This window comes from Vombatus ursinus, unplaced genomic scaffold (genome assembly GCF_900497805.2).
Source record: "Vombatus ursinus unplaced genomic scaffold, bare-nosed wombat genome assembly UNPS02014894.1, whole genome shotgun sequence".
NCBI lineage: Eukaryota > Metazoa > Chordata > Mammalia > Diprotodontia > Vombatidae > Vombatus > Vombatus ursinus.
In genome coordinates this window covers 7,175,467-7,197,106 of record NW_020954672.1, presented here as the reverse complement: position 1 = coordinate 7,197,106, position 21,640 = coordinate 7,175,467, and the positions used below count along the sequence as shown (strand labels likewise).

General features: G+C 40.4%; 1 protein-coding gene across 7 annotated transcripts in view; it reads right to left on the bottom strand.

Moving 5' to 3' along the window:
- Window positions 1-21,640, bottom strand: part of SEMA6D (semaphorin 6D) — a 71,040-nt gene that overhangs the window by 21,797 nt on the left and 27,603 nt on the right. Inside the window, exon 1 of one of the 7 annotated variants that reach the window (XM_027843112.1) lies at window positions 3,595-3,614. The exons of the other annotated variants lie outside the window; for them this stretch is intronic. The gene's annotated coding sequence lies outside the window, so the exon portion shown is untranslated. Of the gene's footprint in view, window positions 1-3,594; window positions 3,615-21,640 lie in introns of those variants that run through there. 7 annotated transcript variants of the gene reach the window in all.

Here is a 21,640-nt window from a genome sequence, read left to right as displayed (position 1 = left end):
CAGAATCTTTCATGACAATTCCCTAAAATGGCTCATTTGCTAGGAAAGCTTACCCAACATTGCTCTTGGGGTCTGGGAAATCCCACCTCATGTCCTACAATTTGAATCCTACCTCAGTCAGTGGCTTCCTCTAGCTATCGTAAAAGTCACTCCACTGCTCTGGGCTATTCTAGGCTTATATTACTGCATGAGCCTGAGGAATGAGCAAAACGACCTCTAAAGGTCTTATACCTCTACTGAGGTAAGTTCTTCCAGCCTTATCTTCCTCACAGGGGGTTATCAAGTTTATAAGGCCCTTTGAAAAGGTGAAGCATGATGTAAATATGAGATGTTCTGGCGATAATTAAATTATGCTAGAGCACCAGAACTAAGACCTTTACTGCTATAGATGGGAGAAAAAAAAAGAGGAGATCTCTATGCTGTTTTTTGATACAATGAGATAAAAACTGGAAAAACTTTCTACTTATCTGGATATTTACAAACACCTCGATGAATAAATGTTAGTCAGAAAGCTCTTTGGTAGCCATGAGGAAATAGCCTATCATGGGCCATCATATACATATTTCAGGCTACATCCTATTTCTCCCCTGTGTACTAGTGTTTCGTCAAGGTACAAACCACTAAGTATAAAGTACATACAGATACTACTGAAACTAATAATTAAATACATTATAAAGCTTACACGAAAACAGAAATTTAAAAATGATGAGACAAAGATGAAATAATCTTTAGTCCTAGAGCCTTAGGGAAAAAAAATCAGTCAAGCACCTTGGTATTTTGCCCAGGAATCTATTGATATCATGTAGACATAGACCTGCTGTCCTACAGAGAGTCGACTGGGTACTGCACCTTCCTGGAAAGGGTGCAACAAGGTTGAAGACTGAATCAGTGCTGACTCATAGGACAGAGGCTAGCTGCCTAGTGAGCTATCATTTCCTGTAATTCATTCATCTGACACTGCATAAAATGATTTCTCTTCAAATTACAACCCTCCCTTCCCCCCACAACAACCACATTCTTCCCCAACAGAACCAATGCTTCCTGTCCATAACAGCATAATGTCATCTTTAAACTCTCTCTCTCTCTTTCTCCCCTCCCCTCCGCCACTTCTCTCCTTCTCTGTGTCTTTCTTTCTTTGTCCTTGCCTCTCTCTCTCTCACTATAAGACATTTAAGCAAAACAGTTCAATATATCCCATCAGAGGCTGGAATAATTGTGATGGAAAAATTAAAAAAAAACAAACACATGTTAGGAGATGGGAATTGAGAATTTTTGAAGGTATTCTGCAAGTAACAATGATCCCTGGATAATGGGCCCTTTTAATTGTAACAATAATAATAACCAGTAACTAACATTTATTTATATGGGGCATCTAGGTCGCTCAGGGAATAGAGCGCCACAGAGCGCCACAGAGTCAGGAAAACTCATCTTCCTAAGTTCAAATCCAGCCTCAGATAACTTACTAGCTGTAGAACCCTGGGCAAGTTACTTAACCCTGTTTGCCTCAGTTTTCTCATCTGCAAAATGAATTGGAGAAGGAAATTTCCCAAGAAAACCTCAAATGGAGTCATGAAGAGTTGGACACAAGTGAACAGCAACAACAAACATTTATATAGTGTTTTGGAGTTTGCAAAATGCTTTCCATATGTGATCTCATTAGACCCTCAGAAAACCGATACTGAGAGGTTAAGTGACTTTGGAACATTAAGGGAAAATATTCTCTCTCCACCCTCATAGCAGATTCTTTCTTTGCTTTGCTGTGCCTCCATAAACGCTGGTCAGGAAAGTTCTGTGGTTGCAGAAACAGTCCAACATAGGTAGTCACATGTCTTACAGGCTACATCCTATTTTCCTCCTGTGTATCAGCTTTTCATAAAGGAAAACAAACAAACCAACAAACCAACCCAAAACACTAAATATGGAAAGTAGAAAAATCTAAACCCAAGAGCATCCCTTCTATATTTTTATGATAGTCCCCTCTTTTCCCTGCCAGGGAAAGAACTGGGCTCTCTAACCAGAAGTTGCCACTTTTAAGCAGCCAGGAGTCACTTGCAGGATGCCCTCAAAGCGTAGGGTCATGGTTTATTATTTATCATACGTTATTACTCTACATATACTCTTTGGTCCAGCCAAACTGGTCACATCTTGCTATTCCTCACATTATAGGTGAACTATCTATCATCACCTCCATCCCATGCCTGGAATGTACTCCTTCCTCAATCCCGCCCCTTCATTTCCTTCAAAACTCAGCTCAGATGCCACTACCTACATGAGGACCTTTCTGATCCCCTCCAACTGCTAGTGCCTCCCCTAAAAAATTACCTTTTATTTACTTGGTATATGTTTTATAATATTTAAACATGTTCATATTTCTGCCAATACAGTAAAACCTCCTTGACGGCAGCAGATACTTTCATTTCTGTCTTTGTATTTCTAGCACCTAGCAAAGTACACAAATTATGTGTTTAAATGAGTGCCTCCTAGGGGGATGGGACACCATTCTGGAGACCATTTTGCTATATCACACCGACTCTTAACAGAAGACAGAAATAGGTGATGGTTTATACAGGAACATTTGTGTTTTGTATCCAACTATATATGGCTGGCCTCACTTTCTAGTCTCTTCTGAAGTCTTTTTTAACTGGTAAGCTCCAGCTACCATAAATAACAACTCACATTTATAGAGTTAGCATTTGGGGAAAAGAGGGATAAAGGGCAGCTGGACCTGTCATTGGTATAAGCAGGGCTTAAACTTTTTCCACTCCTCAGCACTTCTTAAATTGTGGTTTGTGAGCTACAGTTTAAGAAGCACTGGATTTTTAGTTTAAGACTAAGAGGTCATGGACCACAGTTTAAGAAGCACTAGATAAGGAACTCCCAGTTCCTTCTACCAGCACAGACGAGGACCAGCTTTGTAGTCTTAAAGGGTTAACCTGGGGCACTGATAGATTAAATGACTTGTCCTTGGTCAGCCAGTCAATGTATGTGTACAAGGTGATTTCCCAACAGCAACAACAACAACATATCCATGATATAAATATATTACATCATTAATAATAAATTTATTGATACATAAGTTTATCTCTTATATTATTAATAATGGTACTGATAATAATAATAATGGTAATGGCAATAATAATAATAATAATGATGGAAAATTAGTATTAATGATAGACACAGAGTGCTTTAAAGTTTACAAAGATACATTATCTTATTTTATATAGAGATGTGTATTATCCTCATTTTACGGAAAAATGACGCTCAGGAAAATTAAGTGGCTTGCCCATGGATACACAAATAGAAAATGTGGCAGCTATAACTTGAATTCAGGTGTTTAGACTCCCCAGTCCAGCATTATTCCCATCATGCCATCCTGGAGGATCTCTGTAATACCTAGTACACTTGGCATCAGCAAACCTCCTCCCGTTTTTACGACTGCTTTAATATTGCCTACCCACAAAGTCCGTGGTATCCTCTAGGCCAGTTACAGCCTCTGGATGCTGCAAGAAGCACCTTGATATCACTGAGGTTCTCCACCCACTGTAAAAGATGTAGTTTTTAGAACCTCTAGTTGTGAATAGCAACAATACTCACACAATATTATATATGCCAGGAGGCACTGTGGTGTACCATCAGTGTTTTAATCTCCATTCTTTGAACTCCCATTCAATAATTTAATTCGACAAATATTGATTAGGCATCTGCTATGTATGTGCGACGTACTATGCCAGGTGCTGAGGGAGATACACAAAGACAAATAAGACATCTCTGTACCTCTCTTACTGTAATGTGTCTGAGTCTTACCTGCAAAGCCTGTGGGGAAGAGGGATTGTATCCCCCATAGGTCTTGCGTGGTGTTTCCTGCTGCCTCCGATAACACTATGGCTCACCTGGGACCAGGAGACCCACCTGGAGGGCAGTGCAGAGGCATATGGCTATAGGAAGCATCAGGAACCCTTTTCCTTTGATCATGTACTCTGTATATCTCAACATGTTGACCCTATTTCAAACTTGAATGAATTCTAGTGACTGACAATTTCAGACCAGGACCCTGATATTGCCTCAAATTTGTTGACAAAAGATAAGCCTCCTTCACCCATCAAGACCCTGATTGATCTCTAGCCATGTTAACTAGACCTTACCCTTACTCTTACATCCTTCATGACCTAACGATACCCTTCTCAGGCCAATTAGGTTCCTGACCTAGCAGGTGGGACACTGCAGCACCATATACACTGTTAAGAGCTGAGCAAATATTTGATGAATCAGTGTTGGTATATTTGTTGTTTCTTTTCAATTTCCAAAGCTGTATCTTGCTGCAATTTAAAGATATAATTTCCTCAATGCATTTTTTAAAATAAACCATTAAGGGCTGCCCTTTCCCTATTTGACTGACAAAATCAGTCACCTTATTTTTTAACTGTATTTTTCAATTAACAAAAATTGATTTTTCTCTCCCTCACAGCCCCTTCCCCTTGGGGATAAAAGAAAGGAAAAACAAAACCCTTATAGCAAATATACAGAGTCAAGCAAAACAAATTCCAACACTGACCATATCTAAAAAAGAGAGATGTCACATTTTGTACCCTGAGTCAATCACCTCTGTTTGGAGGGGGGTAGCATATTTCATGATCAGTCCTATGAAGTAATGTTGGGTCATTGTGTTGATCAGAGTTCTTAAGAGTGACCCCATCTTCCAAACCCAAAATCAGTAAGCCTGGTCAGACAAAAGATTTTATGGTTGTTGTGGCAAAGCCTCCTTGAAAGTATACTTTATTTTCCTGAATTGAGAATGAGACTGAAAACCTTATTTATGCCAGTGGTAGCCACGTAACAAACATTTGTTCAATTGATGTACCCAACATAACATACAATCAAATCAATAAATTGCTCTTTTGCCACCAAAAGGGAAACACAAGTTTTTTCTAGTCACCTTCCTTGAGGTGATTCCCCCTTTCCAGCCTTTCCAAGACAACAAAGCCCAAAGCAACAACAACTGTGGGGCCAAATGCAGTCTTAATGAGTTGGCACATGCCTTAAGAGATGTGATTTCAGGGTTTTGGCCAAATACAGTGGGTCAGCTGTCCCAGATACTGGTAAATTTTTTGAATTGGGATTCATTTCTTTGATTTAATACTTTTTCCCTTTGTTAAAATATTAATATCCCTGGGAAGTTAGCATAATTAAGATGTGTCTCAGTTGAGGCATCAAGGTCACATTGTGCAATTTTCCTCCAGTACAGGGGTCATACAAAGAAAATCCTGAGAGGTAGCTGCCCTCAAGGAGCTTACCATCTGCTAGGAAAGATAAAACTGTATCCAGACAAATGAGACAGATTAGAATAAAATAAGTGATTAAGAGGAGGGCAAAGTGCTCTAAGATTAGATAAGGAAGGAATCAGTCAACAGGAGGAGTAAGGGTCAGGGAAAACTATCCTGATAACTCATTCTGAAAGAGTCTGAAAAGGTCAGGGGAAGATGAGGACCCTGGATGCCATAAGAAAATGTGGAGAGGAAGAATACCATGGAATATAAATTCTTAACCTTTTTGGTGTCATTGGACCTGAACCCCTTTGGTGGCCCTCTGAAGCCTATGGACTACTTCTCAGAGTAATGTTTTAAATACATAAAATAAAGTACATAGAGTTACAAAGGAAAACAAAGGTTGGTGAAAATAAAAATATAATTTTTTTCCCATCCAAAAATCATGGGACTCCCTTAAATCTATCTATGGACTGCTTAAGGGGCCATAGGAGAAGGCCTATAAGACAAACTTTGCTTATTTTGCAATCTGGTTTGGGGCTGACCCAGTCTCTCCCTTGTTTTTGTAATCTATGGGTCCCACAAAAGTTGAGTATAAGCTGATTTTTTTCTTAACTCTAATTATATTTTAAGGGAATTATAAAAGTTTGGTATTTAAAGGAACTGTAAAATATTCTTTGTTATATAAGCATGAGAAGGGGGGGAAAGAGGCATTTAGGTGATGTAAAAACAACAGATCAATAAAATTTACTTAAAATATAAACTGAAGAATCCACTGGTAAAGTGAATAACCACCTACCCTTCTCCCTGGATTTTTGTATACTGGGTTTTCTTAAAGCAAAACACCTACACACTAGAATTACCGGTCCTTTCAATAAAAATGTCAGTGACTCATTAGAGAACAACATTGAATTTAAATGATCCAGGCAGAAAAAAGAGACACAAAGCAAGGTGTGACTAGTCCTCTCTAAACTGAACACAAACTCCAGAAGATCCAAAGAGCTAAAAACTCTGAACAATGACTGTGGAGAGAAAACACACACACACACACACACACACACACACACACACACACAAATGACACGGCTCATACAAGTTTCTGCCTGTCCACCCAAATTCAAGTCAGAGAACGTGTTGGAGCCAAAGTGTCCTGAAAATGAAGTATGATTTAAAGTGAAAATGATGTGGGAAACTAATGAGAGGATGATCCCCATGTAAGATGGCCTTCTCATTTGAAAAGCACTTCCTATTAGGGAAGAAGGACAAATTCATTTGTAGGAAGATCTTAGGGGCTTTGTAAGAATATAAATATTAAGAGAAGTAGCTGCAATCTCTTCCCTCACCCCCCCAAAAAAGGACACGATATGTACTATGACAGAAGTGAACACAGATTTATCTGCTCCTTTCTCTGTGAAGGACGGAAGGTCTTCCAAGATTAGTTATTGACTACAGAAATTAATTTTTTTTCTCTCTCCCCCCTTCCTCTGTGCGTGTCTCTCTTTCTGTGTGTCTCTGTGTCTCTCATATTTCAAGCCACATCAGAACACCTCTTCACCCTCCCTCCCCCATACCCCCCATGGGCTTTCCAAGCAACTGAGCGCATCTAGATAATTAGCTTGAAACTCCAAGGTATGAATGGGATGCCAAGAGATTCAAGCCTGTCTTTGAAACATTGCCTTAGTGGGCCAAATGACCTGCTGGGGTTGCCATATGGGCCAACGCTGACATTCTGTTCAGAATAATAGGGCTCTGGTGCCATGCCTGGTTCTGCTCTCTATGCTGAGATGAAAAAGTGGTGCATGTGTTTGTAGCAACTCTGCCAGATTGACTGATGCAGTCTCTCAGTGAACCTTTAGCCTATCTTACTCTCATTGTATGGGAGTACCTTTCTCCAGGGGATTTAAATTGCTTTTAATATGCTTGTGCAATATCTGGAAGATGAAAAATATGATAATGATATTAATCCCTAGTAAGAAAGGGAGATGGACAGTGAGGACAACAGCATAGTGACTTTTCCATTTAGGTGAGGACTTAAGAGCATTGGATCATAATTTCAGATATGCGAATTTCTGACCCAGAGTCTAATGTTCCATTACTTACTATTTATTAGCATTAGCAAAGACTAGGCCTCCAAGTGTGAAACTTCTCCTTCAAATTACCTTGTATTTATTTTTCTGTGTACACAACTCCTCTCCAAGAAGGTCAAGTTCCTTATGGACTGAGATTGTTGCATCTTTGCCTCTGTGTCCCCAGGGACTAGAATTATGCATGGGTCATAGCTTGTGTCCGATGAATGCTTGTTGAACTGAACTGCTTTGAATAATACAGAGGTGGTTAATTCACCAACCACATGTGACTCTTCAAGAGAATGCTGGACGTTAAGCCATATCTTTTGATGCCACCGAAGGGCTAGAGTTACTTGGCACTATGTAAAGTATGTCAGAAGAACATACCCCCAACTGGAAATCAAGAATCCAGGGTTTAAGTTTCAGTGTTGCCAATTCCTATTGCTACTACCACTAGCTACTAGCTAGTATTTAAATATAGATATATATATATATTTAGATAGACAGATAGATCGATAGACAGAGATGTATGTATATCTAGATATATATAGGTATGTATGTATAGATATAGATATATGTATGTGTAGATATATATGTATGCATGTATGTATAGATAGATATAGATATAGTGCTTTAAGGCTTACCAAAGCTCTTTTCATTCATTATCTCAATTAATCCTCAGAACAACCCTCTGAGATGGAGGCAATTATTACTTCCATTTTATAGATGAAAAAACTGAGGCTAGGAAAGATTAAGTGCCTTGCCCTGGGCCACTCAGTTAATGAGTGGTTAAGGCAGAGTTTGAATCATTAGGAATGTGACATCAAATAAAAATGGCTATCTAAATCTATTTTCATATCCCATAAAATGGGAATGTAAATGTCTACCTCCTACCTGCCTTACAGGAAGGCCGCGGGGAAAAAAATTTCAATAGAAATCCAAAATACATAAAGGATTTGTTTTAAGTTGCCCATAACAACTTATAATCATCAACACTGCCCTTTCAAAAGGAAAACTCACTGGCTATTCATTAATAGCTAACTGTTTTGTTGTCAGACAATGCCCAAAGCAGCCAGGCCTCCAGTGAAGAGTGCAACAGACCTGAAGTCTGGAAGACCCAAATACGATACTAGCTGTGTGATACTGGGCAAGTAACTTAATCATTGTCTTCCTCAGTTTCCTCCTCCGTAATATGGGAAAAATAATAAAACCTACTTCCCAGGGTTATGGTGAGGATTAAATGAGATGTAATAACTCTATTGAAGTAAGAGTGGAAGATTCATCTTCCAAGTTCAGATCGATCAATGCAGTCTGTAAGTGAACCTTTAACCTATCTCATTCTCATTGTTCAAGAATACCTTTCTCCAGGGGATTTAAATAGCTTTCAATATGCTTGTGCAAGTATCTGGAAGATGCAAAATAGGATAATGATACTAATTCCAAATAAGAAAGGGAGATGGACAGTGAGGACAACAGTATAGTGACTTGTCCGTTTAGGTATTCAGACCGAGTTGCAGGTTAAAAATGGAGCCTTGACCAAGAATGCCACAGACTGAATTCTATGGCCAGAAAAAAAAAGTATTAAGTAGCAAGGGTGAGCCTGAGAGCACGTGCTTCCAAAACTGAGTGTTCCATCACCTGTAGTAATGATTCCAAGGGTCACATGCAGTAGAGTTTCTTGAGATACCCTTTAGATGGGAGTGAGGGAGGAGACAATGGAGTCTGGCTGGATTTTACTGTTCTGCACAGGAGAAAGGATGTGGGCACTAAAGAGGCCTACAAGGCAAAAAGCATGCCTACAGGGAGGTCTTTAGTCCTGGTGGCACCACACGGGTGCCCTAGCTGTCGGTGGAAAAAGTACTTATCCTGGTTTCACAAAATCATATTGTACCGTCTTTATCTGTATTTCTTCTCAGCTCACCCTACAAGTCTCCTAAGGCAATATTAATCTTAGCCCAAATACATCAAAAACAAAAACAATTTTAGAAGATCATTGGCTTGCCCAAGATACAATGCTGCAAACCAAATGTATAATCACTTCCAATTCAAACTTCTAATTATTCTGAAGTTCCAGAACTCCCCTAAAAGCAGAGGTACACGTTCTCTATCTTAGTTTTCTAAGACAGGAGGAATATAATACCTACAGACACAGCCTCTCATCTCCAGGGCCAAAATCCAAAGGGGTTTTTCATTCAGATTTTACTTAATAGATCTCCTCTGGACACAATTAGGTGGCATAGTACTGGGCCTGAAGTCAGGAAGACTCATCTTCATGAGTTAAAATCCAGCCTCAGACACTTACTAGCTGTGTGACCCTGGACAAGTCATTTAACTCTGTTTGCCTCAGTTTCCTCATCTGTTTGCAAAGCAAACAGCAAACCACTCCAGTATCTTTGCCAAGAAAACCCCAAATGGGGTCACAAAGAGTTGGACACAACTGAACAACAATTCCTCTGGTATTATGGGATGGGGCTTTGGCATGGCAGTGCTGTTAGCTGAAATGGGGTTAGAATAGCACAGATGTTTGGGCTGGTTTTTATTTCATTGTTGGTCACAGTGAATGATGACCCTTTTCATTTATTTATTTGTTCATTCCTTCTTTCCTTCCTTTATTTATTTTAGAAGACAGAGTCTCCCTATCTCACCAAGCCTGGAAGTATAGGAGATAATTATTGACCTCTTCAAGTCCTGGCTAAAGCTCACCTTCTACCTTTCTGGATCCTCCTTAGTTCTGGAGTCATCTCTGTTATCCCCAATTTACCCTTGTTTGCATGTAGTTCTCTGTATGTTGTCTCCCCCATTAGACTATGAGTTCCTTAAGACCAGGGACTATCTTTTGCCTTTCTTTATATACACAGTGCTTACTCAGCACAGTGCCTGGCATATATGGTAGGCGTTTAATGAATGTTTATTGATTAACTACTCATGGAACCCTACTCTGACCAGCAGGGAAGTTTTGATCTGCTCTCTTTCTGCCCTGGGCCAGGTTGGCCCTTCTTAGCAACATGGTGGACTCCCCAGCTCCTGGCAGCTCACCATATTAACGCTGAACTTGTAGTGCAGACATCCAATCAGCTTAGTACACCAGCCTCAGCATCCTGCGTAGCTGGAATTACAGGAGTGTGCCACCATGCCAAGCTTGCTTACCCCCATTTTACAGATGAAACTGAAGCTCAGAAAAGAAGCCAGTTTTTATTCATTCAATGAGTACTTACTAAGTACCTAGTATGTGCCTAGGTACTGTGCTAGGTGCTGGGGATGCAAAGAAAAAACAAAATTATTGTCTGCCCTCAAGGGAGCTTACACTCTAAGGGCAAACAACAGGTGTACAGATATGTAAGCACAAAACATACATGTGTATATTTATGTATGCATGCATACACACACACATACACACACACACACACACACACACACGCTCACGCACAAAAAAATAAAGTAACATGGCAGGGTAGAAACACTGAACAACTTGGGAATCAGGGAAAAGGCTCCTAGAGAAGGTGGCCTTTGACCTATATCTAGAAGGAAGATAGGGATAATGAGGGGTGAAGGTAAGAAGAGTCAACTCTAGCCATAGAAGATAGTCTGTGGTAGAGAAGGAACAGATGTCTTCTATGAGAAACAGTAAGTTGCCTTTTTGGGCTAGAAAAGAGTATTTATTCATTTATTTATTTATTTTAAAGTTTAATAGTATTTTATTTTTTCCCCCAGTCAAGAAAACATCAAGAAAATTTAAAAAGTATGTTCAAAGACAAGTAATGGCCTAGAGCCAGACTGTGAAGGATATTTGTATTTTATCCTAAAAAACAACAGGAAACCACTGGAGTCTTTTTCCCAGGGTCACAAAGCTAATAAACTGGGATTCAAATCCAAGTCTTAAATCCAGGTCCAGTTCTTTTTCTATTATACACACTAATATACATAATGCTGAACTGTTGGGATGAGAACCTTCTGTCTAGCTTTTAAAGCCCTCCACAATTTAGCCCCCTCCTACCCTTCCAGTCTCGTTTTACTTTACATCCCACCACGTACTCTCAGTGCAGTGACATTGGTTCCCCTGTTCTTTCTTGAATTAGATACTCCATCTCCCAATGCTGGCCATTTTCTTTTCTTTCTTTTTTTTTTTAATGTTTTTATTGTTGGGTTGTTTTTTAACATAATCATAATTATCCCCAGTACCTTTCCCCCTCTCCCTTCCAGAGACTCATCCCCTATAACAAATACTTTTTAAAGAGAGAAAAAAAATTCAGCATAACTGATCAATAAGTTGAAAAATTCCAAAAACATGTGCAATGTGTAACACCTGTGGATCTCCCCCTTCCAAATGGGGTGGATTGGAGGTATCTTCTCATCCCTTCATTCCAGTAATGCTTGACCTTTACTTACACTTTACATTCACTTTAATTTTTTGGTGTATAGTTATTCTTTCCATTTATATTGTTGTAGTTACTGTGAATATTGTTTTCTTGGTTCTGTTCACTTCACTCTGTGTCAGTTCATATAGATCTTTCCATGCTTCTCTATATTCATCACACACATTATTTCTTACAGCACATTAATATTCTGTTACATTCATGTACACAATTTATTTAGCCATTCTCCAATTAATGGGCATCTACTCTGTTCCCAATTCTTTGCTTTCACAAAAAAGTGCTGCTATAAATATTTTGGTGTGTATGGGGACATTTTTCTTACTGATAGATTCCTTGGGATATAAGCCCAACTGTGTATCTATAGCTATGTCCATATCCACATACACATATGTATATGTACATATATTTTATTTGTAAACTAGTGTCTTATATATATATGTGTGTGTGCATACGCATACACATATGTGCATTGTGTATATATATATATTTGAGTGTATACACACAAATCTTGTTTGTACATAGTTATTTGCATGTTGTTTCTCCCATTAGGCTGTGAGCCCCATGAAAGCAGGTACTGTCTTTTGATTTTTTTTTATATCTCCAGTGCTTAGCCCAGTGCCTGGCACACAGTAGGCACTTAATAAGTGCTTGCTACTGACCAGACATGAGACCAATAAGCAAAATGGAATATTCCCTAGATCTGTGCTACTTCTTAGTGTGACAGACCCCCAGGTAAGTTGTTTGATTACAGAGTCCCCCTAAAACAGAGGTTCTTAACGAGAGGTCTATAGATAGATTTCAGGGAGTCAATGAACTTGGATAGGAAAAATAAATATGTCTATATTTCAAGATGATTAGTTTCTTTTTCAATCCTATGTATTTTATTTTATGTATTTAAGAACATTATTGTGAGAAGGGGTCCATAGGCTTCACCAGACTGTCAAAGGGATACATAACACAGAAGAAGTTAAGAATCCCTGCCCTCAAGATTGTGATCTACTGGGAGGCATGGAGAAAAGGGAAGGAAAAGCAATGTGTTAAGAGATGTAACTTGGGACTGCCCATCCTCAGGACTTTTGGGACAAGCCCAGACCCAGGGACTCTAGATCCTTCCCTGGTTCAAAATACAGCCTTAAGATGATATAGGGAGTTCCTAAGATTCCTCAAGATTTATGTACTGATGAAGGCCTTCCGCTACTGGCACCTCTTAGACCAAGTGTTCCAGCCAAAGTATTCCCCTACTGTTTATAGCTAATATCTGAATGGTCCAATTAACTTCATATAGAGAAAATTTCTTGTTCATAGCCATTACTGATTACACCTGAATGGTCTTCTCACCTCCTGTCTCTCCTTCTTCTAACCCTTCATGTCACTGTCAAATTCATGTTCCTTATAGTGATTCATACCCAGGACTCTACTAAAATGATTTAAAGACTTTCTATCGTCTCCTGAAGTTCAAGCTTCTTGGTCCACCATTCAAGGTTCTCCACCATTTGCCACTATCTCAAACTCTTCCTCCTTCATGTGATCTAATGATACAGTAAAATATGATTTTTTGCCTTCTCCTGAATAGGCCTCAAGCTTTTCTTCTTCTGTATTTTTGTTCACTCAACTCCCGACACCTGGAATTTCTCCCCCGACCCTTTCTGACATCCTATCCACCCCTGAAGCCTGTGGCTGAAATTCTGAATATCTGTAAAATACCCTAGATACTTGGATTGGGGATAGATGTATGAGGGACTTCTAAATAGTAGTACAAGTTTACAGCCATACAACAGAAAAGGGCCAACTGGTCCACATTGGATGGAACCTAGGGATATGACCTTGAGAGCTGAGCAGCTTTGGGCTAAGACCATCAGTCCAAAGGCCAGGTAGGAGCTTGGTACTTCACGGTTACCACCAAGTACCAGATCACTTATTAGGCACATTGTGTAGCTCTTGATAGTCTTCCCATCCATATTTACTAAAGAATAGGGTTCGTGCTTAAGGTAAAAATGGAATGGATTCCCTCTTCCAATTCTATCATCTAGTAGAATAGAACCCAAGAAAGTCTTTGTTAAAAATACAACTATGAGTGAATTGTATACTATAAGTGAACCAAGAAAGCAGAGGTGCCTTAGAGGGGTCAACTAGGACAAGATTACTTTAGTCTTAAGGATCTATGCTGGGGCCTCATACCCATTGAAACCCAAATTCAGAGAGGTGGCCACATCTACCATCTTCTTTGCCCCTGATGAAATGTATTGATGCCCCCACTGAAGATAGAAGTAGTGGTATTGAATGTGGAGATAGCACAGGGTCAAGGACTTATTTCACCTTCCATCCCCAAGAGAGGCAAGTTATAAAGGATAAGGAACATAGGGCCACCGGGCAAGGACAAGACTCTCAACACTACTTAGTTGATCTAATCTTAGGGGACATTTAAAACTAGACTCTTCAGGGTTGTCCCAGGCCCCATCCTTTCTAGTATCCCCCGAATACACTTTGATGAGCAGAGTAGATGCTGCTAGATGGAGGCAGCTAAATGGCTCAGTGGATGGAGCACTGGGCCTGGAGTCAGGAATACCTGAGTTCAAATGCAGCCTCAGATACTTACCAGATGTGTGACCCTGGACAAGTCACTTAACCTCTGTTTGCCTCTGGAGAAGAAAATGGCAAACCACTCCAATACCCTTGCTAAGAAAACACCATGAAGGGCGGAGCCAAGATGGCAGAGGGAAAGCAGTGACTTCCTTGAGCTCTCCCCCAAACCCCTCCAAATACCTACTAAAAATGGCTCTAAACAAATTCTAAAGCAGCAGAACCCACAAAAGGACAGAGTGAAACAAATTTACAGCCCAAGACAACCTGTATGGTTGATTGAAAGGTATATCGCACCGGCTGGGAGAGAAGTGCAGTGCGGCGTGGGCTCGCAGGCCACAGCGAACCTGGAGCAGGCCTCAGAAGACTGAATTGCAGGCAGCTGTGATGGTTTCCAGACTTCTCAACCCACAAACACCAAAGACAACCTAGAAGGTCAGTGGGAAAAGTCTGTGACTGCTGTGAGAGAAGGAGCTGGGTCTCAGCCACAAGTCCCAAGTGCAGCCTCTGGGGCAGCGGCTGCCTCCTGAACTGGCCCACAGACTGAGGGGGAATCGAGTGGCTGATTAAAGGGGGATTGCAGGGATCTCTTTGCCTGTGCTGAGGCAGGAATCTCTTGCTTTGCCCATGCTTGGATCTGGGTCACAGTTCTGAGGGGAGGTCCTGGGGCAAAGAGGAGCACTGGTGCGTTGGAGCTTGTGGCAGTGGAGAGGAAACACCCCGTCCCTTATCACACCACCTTGGAAGAACTGAAAATTTATAGGTCCCTAGAAGTATCTCTGAGAACAGCTATACAAACCCCTGAAGCTTGGGACAGTATGTTCTCCACATTGGAAGCAGACTCTTACCTTACCAAAGAGTTTAAAACTCAAGTAATTGGCTGGGATCATAAGCAAGCAGCACAAAAAGAGTCAGACTATATTATCTTACTTTGTTGACGAAGAAAACAAAGTCAAAGCTCCTACATCCAAAGCCTCTAAGAAAAATATGAATCAGTCCCAGGCCTTGGAAGAGCTCAAAAGGAATTTTGAGAATCAAGTAAGAGAAGTAGAGGAAAAACTGGGAAGAGAAATGGGAGTGAGGCAAGAAAATCATGAAAAATAAGTCAACAGCTTGCTAAAGAAGACCCAAAAAAATACTGAAGAAAATAACACCTTAAAAAATAGCCTAACCCAAATGGCTAAAGATGTCCAAAAAGCCAATGAAGAGAAGAATGCCCTAAAAAGCAAAATTGGCCAAATGGAAAAGGAAATCCAAAAGATTACTGAAAAAGATACTTCCTTAAAAATCAGAGTAGAGCAATTGGAAGCTAGTGGCTTTATGAGAAATCAAGACACTGTAAAACAAATCCAAAAGAATGAAACATTAGAAAACAATGTGAAATATCTCATTGGAAAAACAAGTGACCTGGAAAATAGATCCAGGAGAGATCATTTAAAAAATTATTGGACTACCTGAAAGCCATGATCAAAAAAAGAGCCTAGACATCATCTTTCAAGAAATGATCAAGGAAAACTGCCCTGATATTTTAGAACCAGAGGGCAAAATAGAAATGGAAAGAATCCACTGATCACCTCCTGAAAGAGATTACCCAAAGGAAAACTCCTAGAAATATTGCAGCCAAATTCCAGAGTTCCCAGGTCAAGGAGAAAATATTACAAGCAGCCAGAAAGAAACAATTCAAATATTGTGTAGACACAATCAGGATAACACAAGATTTAGCAGCTTCTACATTAAGGGACCACAGGGCATGGAATATAATATTCTGGAGGGCAAAGGAGATAGGACTACAACCAAGAATCACCTACCCAGCAAAACTGAGTATAATCCTTCAGGGGAAAAAATGGTCATTCAGTGAAATAGAGAACTTTCAAGCATTCTTGATGAAAAGAGCAGAGCTGAATAGAAAACTTGACTTTGAAATACAAGACTCAAGTGGAACATGAAGAGGTAAACAGGAAAGAGAAATCATAAGAGACATTGAGGTTGAACTGTTTACATTCCTGCATGGAAAGATGATATTTGTAACTCATGAGACCTTTGTCAGTATTAGGGTAGTTGGAGGGAAAAAATTACATGGATAGATAGATAGATAGATAGATAGATAGATAGATAGATAGATAGATAGATAGATAGGTAGATAGATAAAGGGCACAGGGTGAGTTGAAGATGAAGGGGTCATATGTGGAGAATAAAATTAAGGGGTGAGAGAGGATTATACTAGGAGAAGGAGAAAGGGAGAGGTAGAACAGGGTAAATTATCTCACAGAAAAACAGAAAAGAAAAGGCTCTTACAGTGGAGGGGAAACCGGGGAAGGTGAGAAGAAATGAGTGAATCTTATTCCCATAGGATTTGACTTAAGGAGGGAATAACATACATATTCAATTGGGTATGGAAATCTGTCTTACCCTACAGGAAAATAGGGGGGAAAGGGGACAATAGAGTAGGGGGATGATAGAGAGGAGGGCAGATTGGGAAAGGGGGTAATCAGAAGCAAATACTTTTGAGGAGGGACAGGGTCAAAAGAAAGAATAGAATAAATGGGGGAGGGCAGGATAGGATTAAGGGAAATAGAGTTAGTTTTTCACAGCATGTCTACTATGGAAGTGATTTGCATAACTGCACATGTATAACCTATATTGAGTTGCTTGCTTTTTCAATGAGGGTGGGTGGGGAGGGAGGAAGGGAGAAAATTTGGAACCCAAAATTTTAAAAACACATGTTTAAAAAAAAAAGTTTTCACATGCAACTGGGAAATAAGAAATACAGGAAATGGGATACAGAAATCTACAGGAAAATAGAAGGGGAAGGGGAAAAGAGAAGGGGGGTAGAGATAGAAGGGAAGGCAGATTGGGGAAGGGTATTCAGAATGCATGCCATCTTGGGGTGGGGGGAGGGGTGAGATGAACATGAGCTTGGACATCCTTCGGGAGACAGTGGAGGATAGAAGAGCCTGGTGTACTATGTACACTCATCCATGGGGTCATGATGAGTTGCACATGCCTGAACAACAAATAAATTTGGAACTCAAAATCTTGTGGAAGTAAATGTTGAAAACTAAAAATAAAATTATTTATTAAATTTTAAAAAAAAAAGGAAAACACCATGGATAGTATTGGCGTGATATGATTCATGGGGTCATGAAGAGTCGGACATGACTGAGAAAGAGGCTGCTAAGAGGCACATCTACCAGAGAGAGCAAAAAACCAAAGGCAAGGAAGAAGGTCGAACCTCCTGTCTCTGGAAGGTTTCTCTCCCTTTTTAAGGGTAAAAGGAAAAGATGATACTCCTAGATATTCCTCAATAATTCAATTCAGCAAAAATTCACCAGTCACCTACTATGTGAATAACACTATGCCAGGCCCTAGGAGATAAAAAGTTTAGATAAGAGAGAGGAAGCCATGACCTCAGTGACCTTGTAGTTTAGTAAAGGCATATGACATATATAATTATTTTTTTGGTTTGTTTTGGACCAGACTTATGATCTGAGTGGTGAAAGGAACTCCCTTTGCTAATGAAGATTTCTAACACATGGGGTAACTTAATGATCTTAGAAAATTGCCTAGGGCACTGAGAAATTTGGTGACTTGCCCAGGGTCACATATCCAGTGTGTATCAGCAGCTGGAGTAGAACCCAGGTCCTTCTAACTGAGGTTCAGCTCATTAGCCATTACACCCGGCTGCCTTTTCAGATAAGCACAATACTAAATAATGCACATGTAAATCAGGAAGCTGCAAAATAAAGGCTTGATGAGCCCTTGGAGGGAAAAAGGCTCTTTCTCAGTGGCTCTGGCATGAAACCCTGATCTTCAACACCTTTTAACTTTTGGTTATGAAATCTAGCCAAATGGCCATTATCCCATTTTACAGGTGGAAAAAGGAAACAGAAAGGATTAGAAGGTTCTTCCAGGGCTAATGGTAAATAGCAGAGCCAATAAATACGGAATGAAGATGCTGACAGGGTATGCCTGTCTATGAGAATGCCCAGAGAGACTTTCTTCTGTCCACACCCAAGAACTAATGCTCTTCTGTGACCCGAAGGGGAAAAGGGATGTGACATGTGTCATTTTTACTACTTAAAGAAATTAATTCAGACTCTTTATTAGAAAGACAAGTACTGAAGCTGAAGCTTAAATACTTTGGCCACAAAATGAGATGGGACATATTGGAAAAAACCCTGATGTTGGGAAAGATTGAAGGTAAAAGGAGAGGGGGACAGCAGAGGATGAGATGGATGGATGGTGTCATGGAAGCAATGAACATGAGCTTGGACATCCTTCGGGAGACAGTGGAGGATAGAAGGGCCTGGTGTACTAGGTACACTCGTCCATGGGGTCGTGATGAGTTGGACATGCCTGAACAACAACAACCTTTAAACTACTAGTACCCTTTACACCAATTTAACTAGCCATGCATATTGGTTTCCTCTCTTAGGCCTTCAGTTTCTTCATCTATAACATGAAAAGGTTGGGCTAGAATCAGGGGTGGGAAATCTTCGGCCTCAAATACAAACTTCACAGAACAAATCCCCTTGTAAAAGAATCGACTCAGTCAAAAGGCCACACCCAAGGGCCTAGAGGGCCACATGTGGCCTCGAGGCTGTAGGTTCCTCATCCCTGGTAGATGATCTCTAGGGTTCCTTCAAACCTCAGTTTCTTCATCTGTAAAAGGAAGAAAGTGAATGAGATGATCTCTAGGATCCCTTCCAGTTTTACACATCTAGTATTCTATTATGAAATTACTTCAGTCCACTCTCCATCCAATTTTTCTGTTCAGATATTTATGGCCTGGTAGCACATTTGCTCTATTCTCCAGAAAAGGCAAATCTGGACAGAGAGGTGATAGATTAATATGCAGAATAAGACACATGTTTTTGGACATGGCCAATATGGAATTTTTTTTTTTTAACTATGAAAAGAAAATAAAGTCAATGGAAGAACTTAAAAAAGAAGGAAAAGACAAAGAGAGAAATGGCCTTTCTCTGGCCAACATCTCTATTCCTGATTTTGGATAAGGACACACTCAGTTCTCCAAATCAGTAACCAGGCAGAGTTTTCCAAAGTGGGGTGGCCAACAATGAGAAAAAAAAGGTAGAATTTAACTTAATATAAATGACAAAATATGCCTAAGGAGATTGTTTTCCTTGATACGCTCTGGACGTATATCCTTCCCTACCTCTACTATCTGTCCTAATAGAGGAGAAAGCTGGTCATGATAATTATAAAGGATAGGGAACTGGATGCTATAGCGTGGTGGAGGATGGGAAATGTGCCGGGGGCCCACGTAGGTGGTGGGAAAAGTAGCCATGAGGCAGGGACGTATGGACAGAATACTGGACCTGGAGACAAGAGAACAAGACTCAAACCCAACTTTGCCTCTGTCTATCTTTCATTGATTAGGTCAGCTGAGAAGTGGTTTCTGAGGCTCACTTTCTTTATCTCTAAGATCAGGATTAAAAGTATTTGCAACTACCCACACCCAGGCTTGTTGCAAAAATTGAAATGAGATTACTATATGCGGGGACATTTTGCCAACCTTGAAGCAGTATATATAAATGTGTGTATATTACAGTATACACTTTAAATCTTATATTATGTAAAACAACATATAAATATGCGCATACGCCCATGGAGAGGGGAAAAATAAAAAACATATCATAGGATCACAGACCTGGAGTTGGAAAGACATCAGAAGCTATTGAGTCCAACTGCCTCATTTTACAGAGGAAGAAACTTAGGCCTAGAAAGTGAAGTGACTTGCCCAAGGTCACGCTGGTATTGAACCTCTGAGGTAGAATTTTAACCCAGCTCTGAGTTCTTTCCTCCATACCGGTATTGTGGCATAATGGGCGGAGGACTGGCCTTGGAAGTCAAGAAGTCACCTACATTAAAGTACCATCTCTGACATCTGCTGGCTTCATAATCCTGGGCAAATCAATTAACTTCTCAGTGCCCAAGGCGGCTGTTTCACCCTGGAAGTTGGACCTAAAGTGATGGAGCAAATTAAGTAAGAATTCCATACATCAACAAAATCCTATGTCTAGTCCAAAATATATTTATGTAAACGCCAGCTAGTAATATTAGTTCCCCTTTGCCGAAGGTGGTCGTGAAGAGGTTAGATGACCACTCAGAGAATCTGTTCTAGATTGCCATGACCTGTAAGTTCTCTTCCAGCTCTTTTAAGACTATGATTCTAGAAGCCATTGGCTACACCGGGGATGCGGAATTTGAGCGATTAATTAGGTGTAGTCAGTATCATCAGGGCAATGGGCTGAGCCAGGTTCTGGAACCTCCTGATGGTGAGGGTCCCCTCCCAACCTTCAGAGTATTCCCCTGGGAAAGCAAGGGGCCTCGCTTTCAGGTCTCCCATCAGGCCTGAGGACCTCCTCCTCCTTTCCCCTCCCCCATGTATACACTCTGACCTAGTCTTCTCCAGTTACATTGTCCTGAACTTTCCCTTTCTTTTATCTCTTCTAGCTAGACCCAACAGTGGCTCAAAATTAGCTGTCAGAGCTAAGCATACCCAATAGCCACAGGGATCCTTTGATTAAAAGGCAGAAGTTCTAACAAGTCTCCTTTGTCTTTGTATTGTGTAAGTGAGTGTCAAGCAGTCCAGCAATTGTCCCTGAAATGTCTGGATGGGCCGGTCCAGTTCTGCCATTAAGAAATCATAGATGAAGCTAAATGAACTGGTGTTTGATTTGCAGGGAATGTGCCGCCTCACTATTCCTAACATCCTGTTATTCATTCAGCCTATTTTATACAAGGTTACTCTTGGAGATCCAGTCTGTCTCAGGGCCAGAGTTACTAAACTATCCCCGAGAACAAGACCTCTGTTATTGGAGAGCTGAGTATTCACACTTTGACTACTCAGTGATCGATCATGCAATCCAAGGTATTTCTGTTTGAAATGGAATCGGTATCTTGCTGTCTGGTGGAGAGATCTGGGTTCAAATCCCAGGTCCCACTTCTTACTTCCTGTGTGAACTAGGGCAAAGCACTGTTTCTTCATTTGCAAAATGAGATGGTCTTGGAGGTTCCTTACAGCTCTAAATCTATGATCCTAAGAGATGATTTAAAACAAAGTATGGGATATTATTTTTCTTTCCTATCTGTTATCCTACTCCTTTCTACCCCCAACAAACACCCCTTCCAACACCCTCATTACTAAACCAGATCTAGCAGCAGAGATTTCTGTCATCGATACCAAATTCCTGCCCTCTTAAACCAAGTAACTGGAGCAATGGCTTTTTGCTTCAAAGTGAGTAGGTTGAGAAAGGCATGGAGGGCTGAGTTGATTTTGCTGTGTTCATTCACACTGGGGGGCCATCTTTAGACCAATGGTAGGGAAATGGAAAAC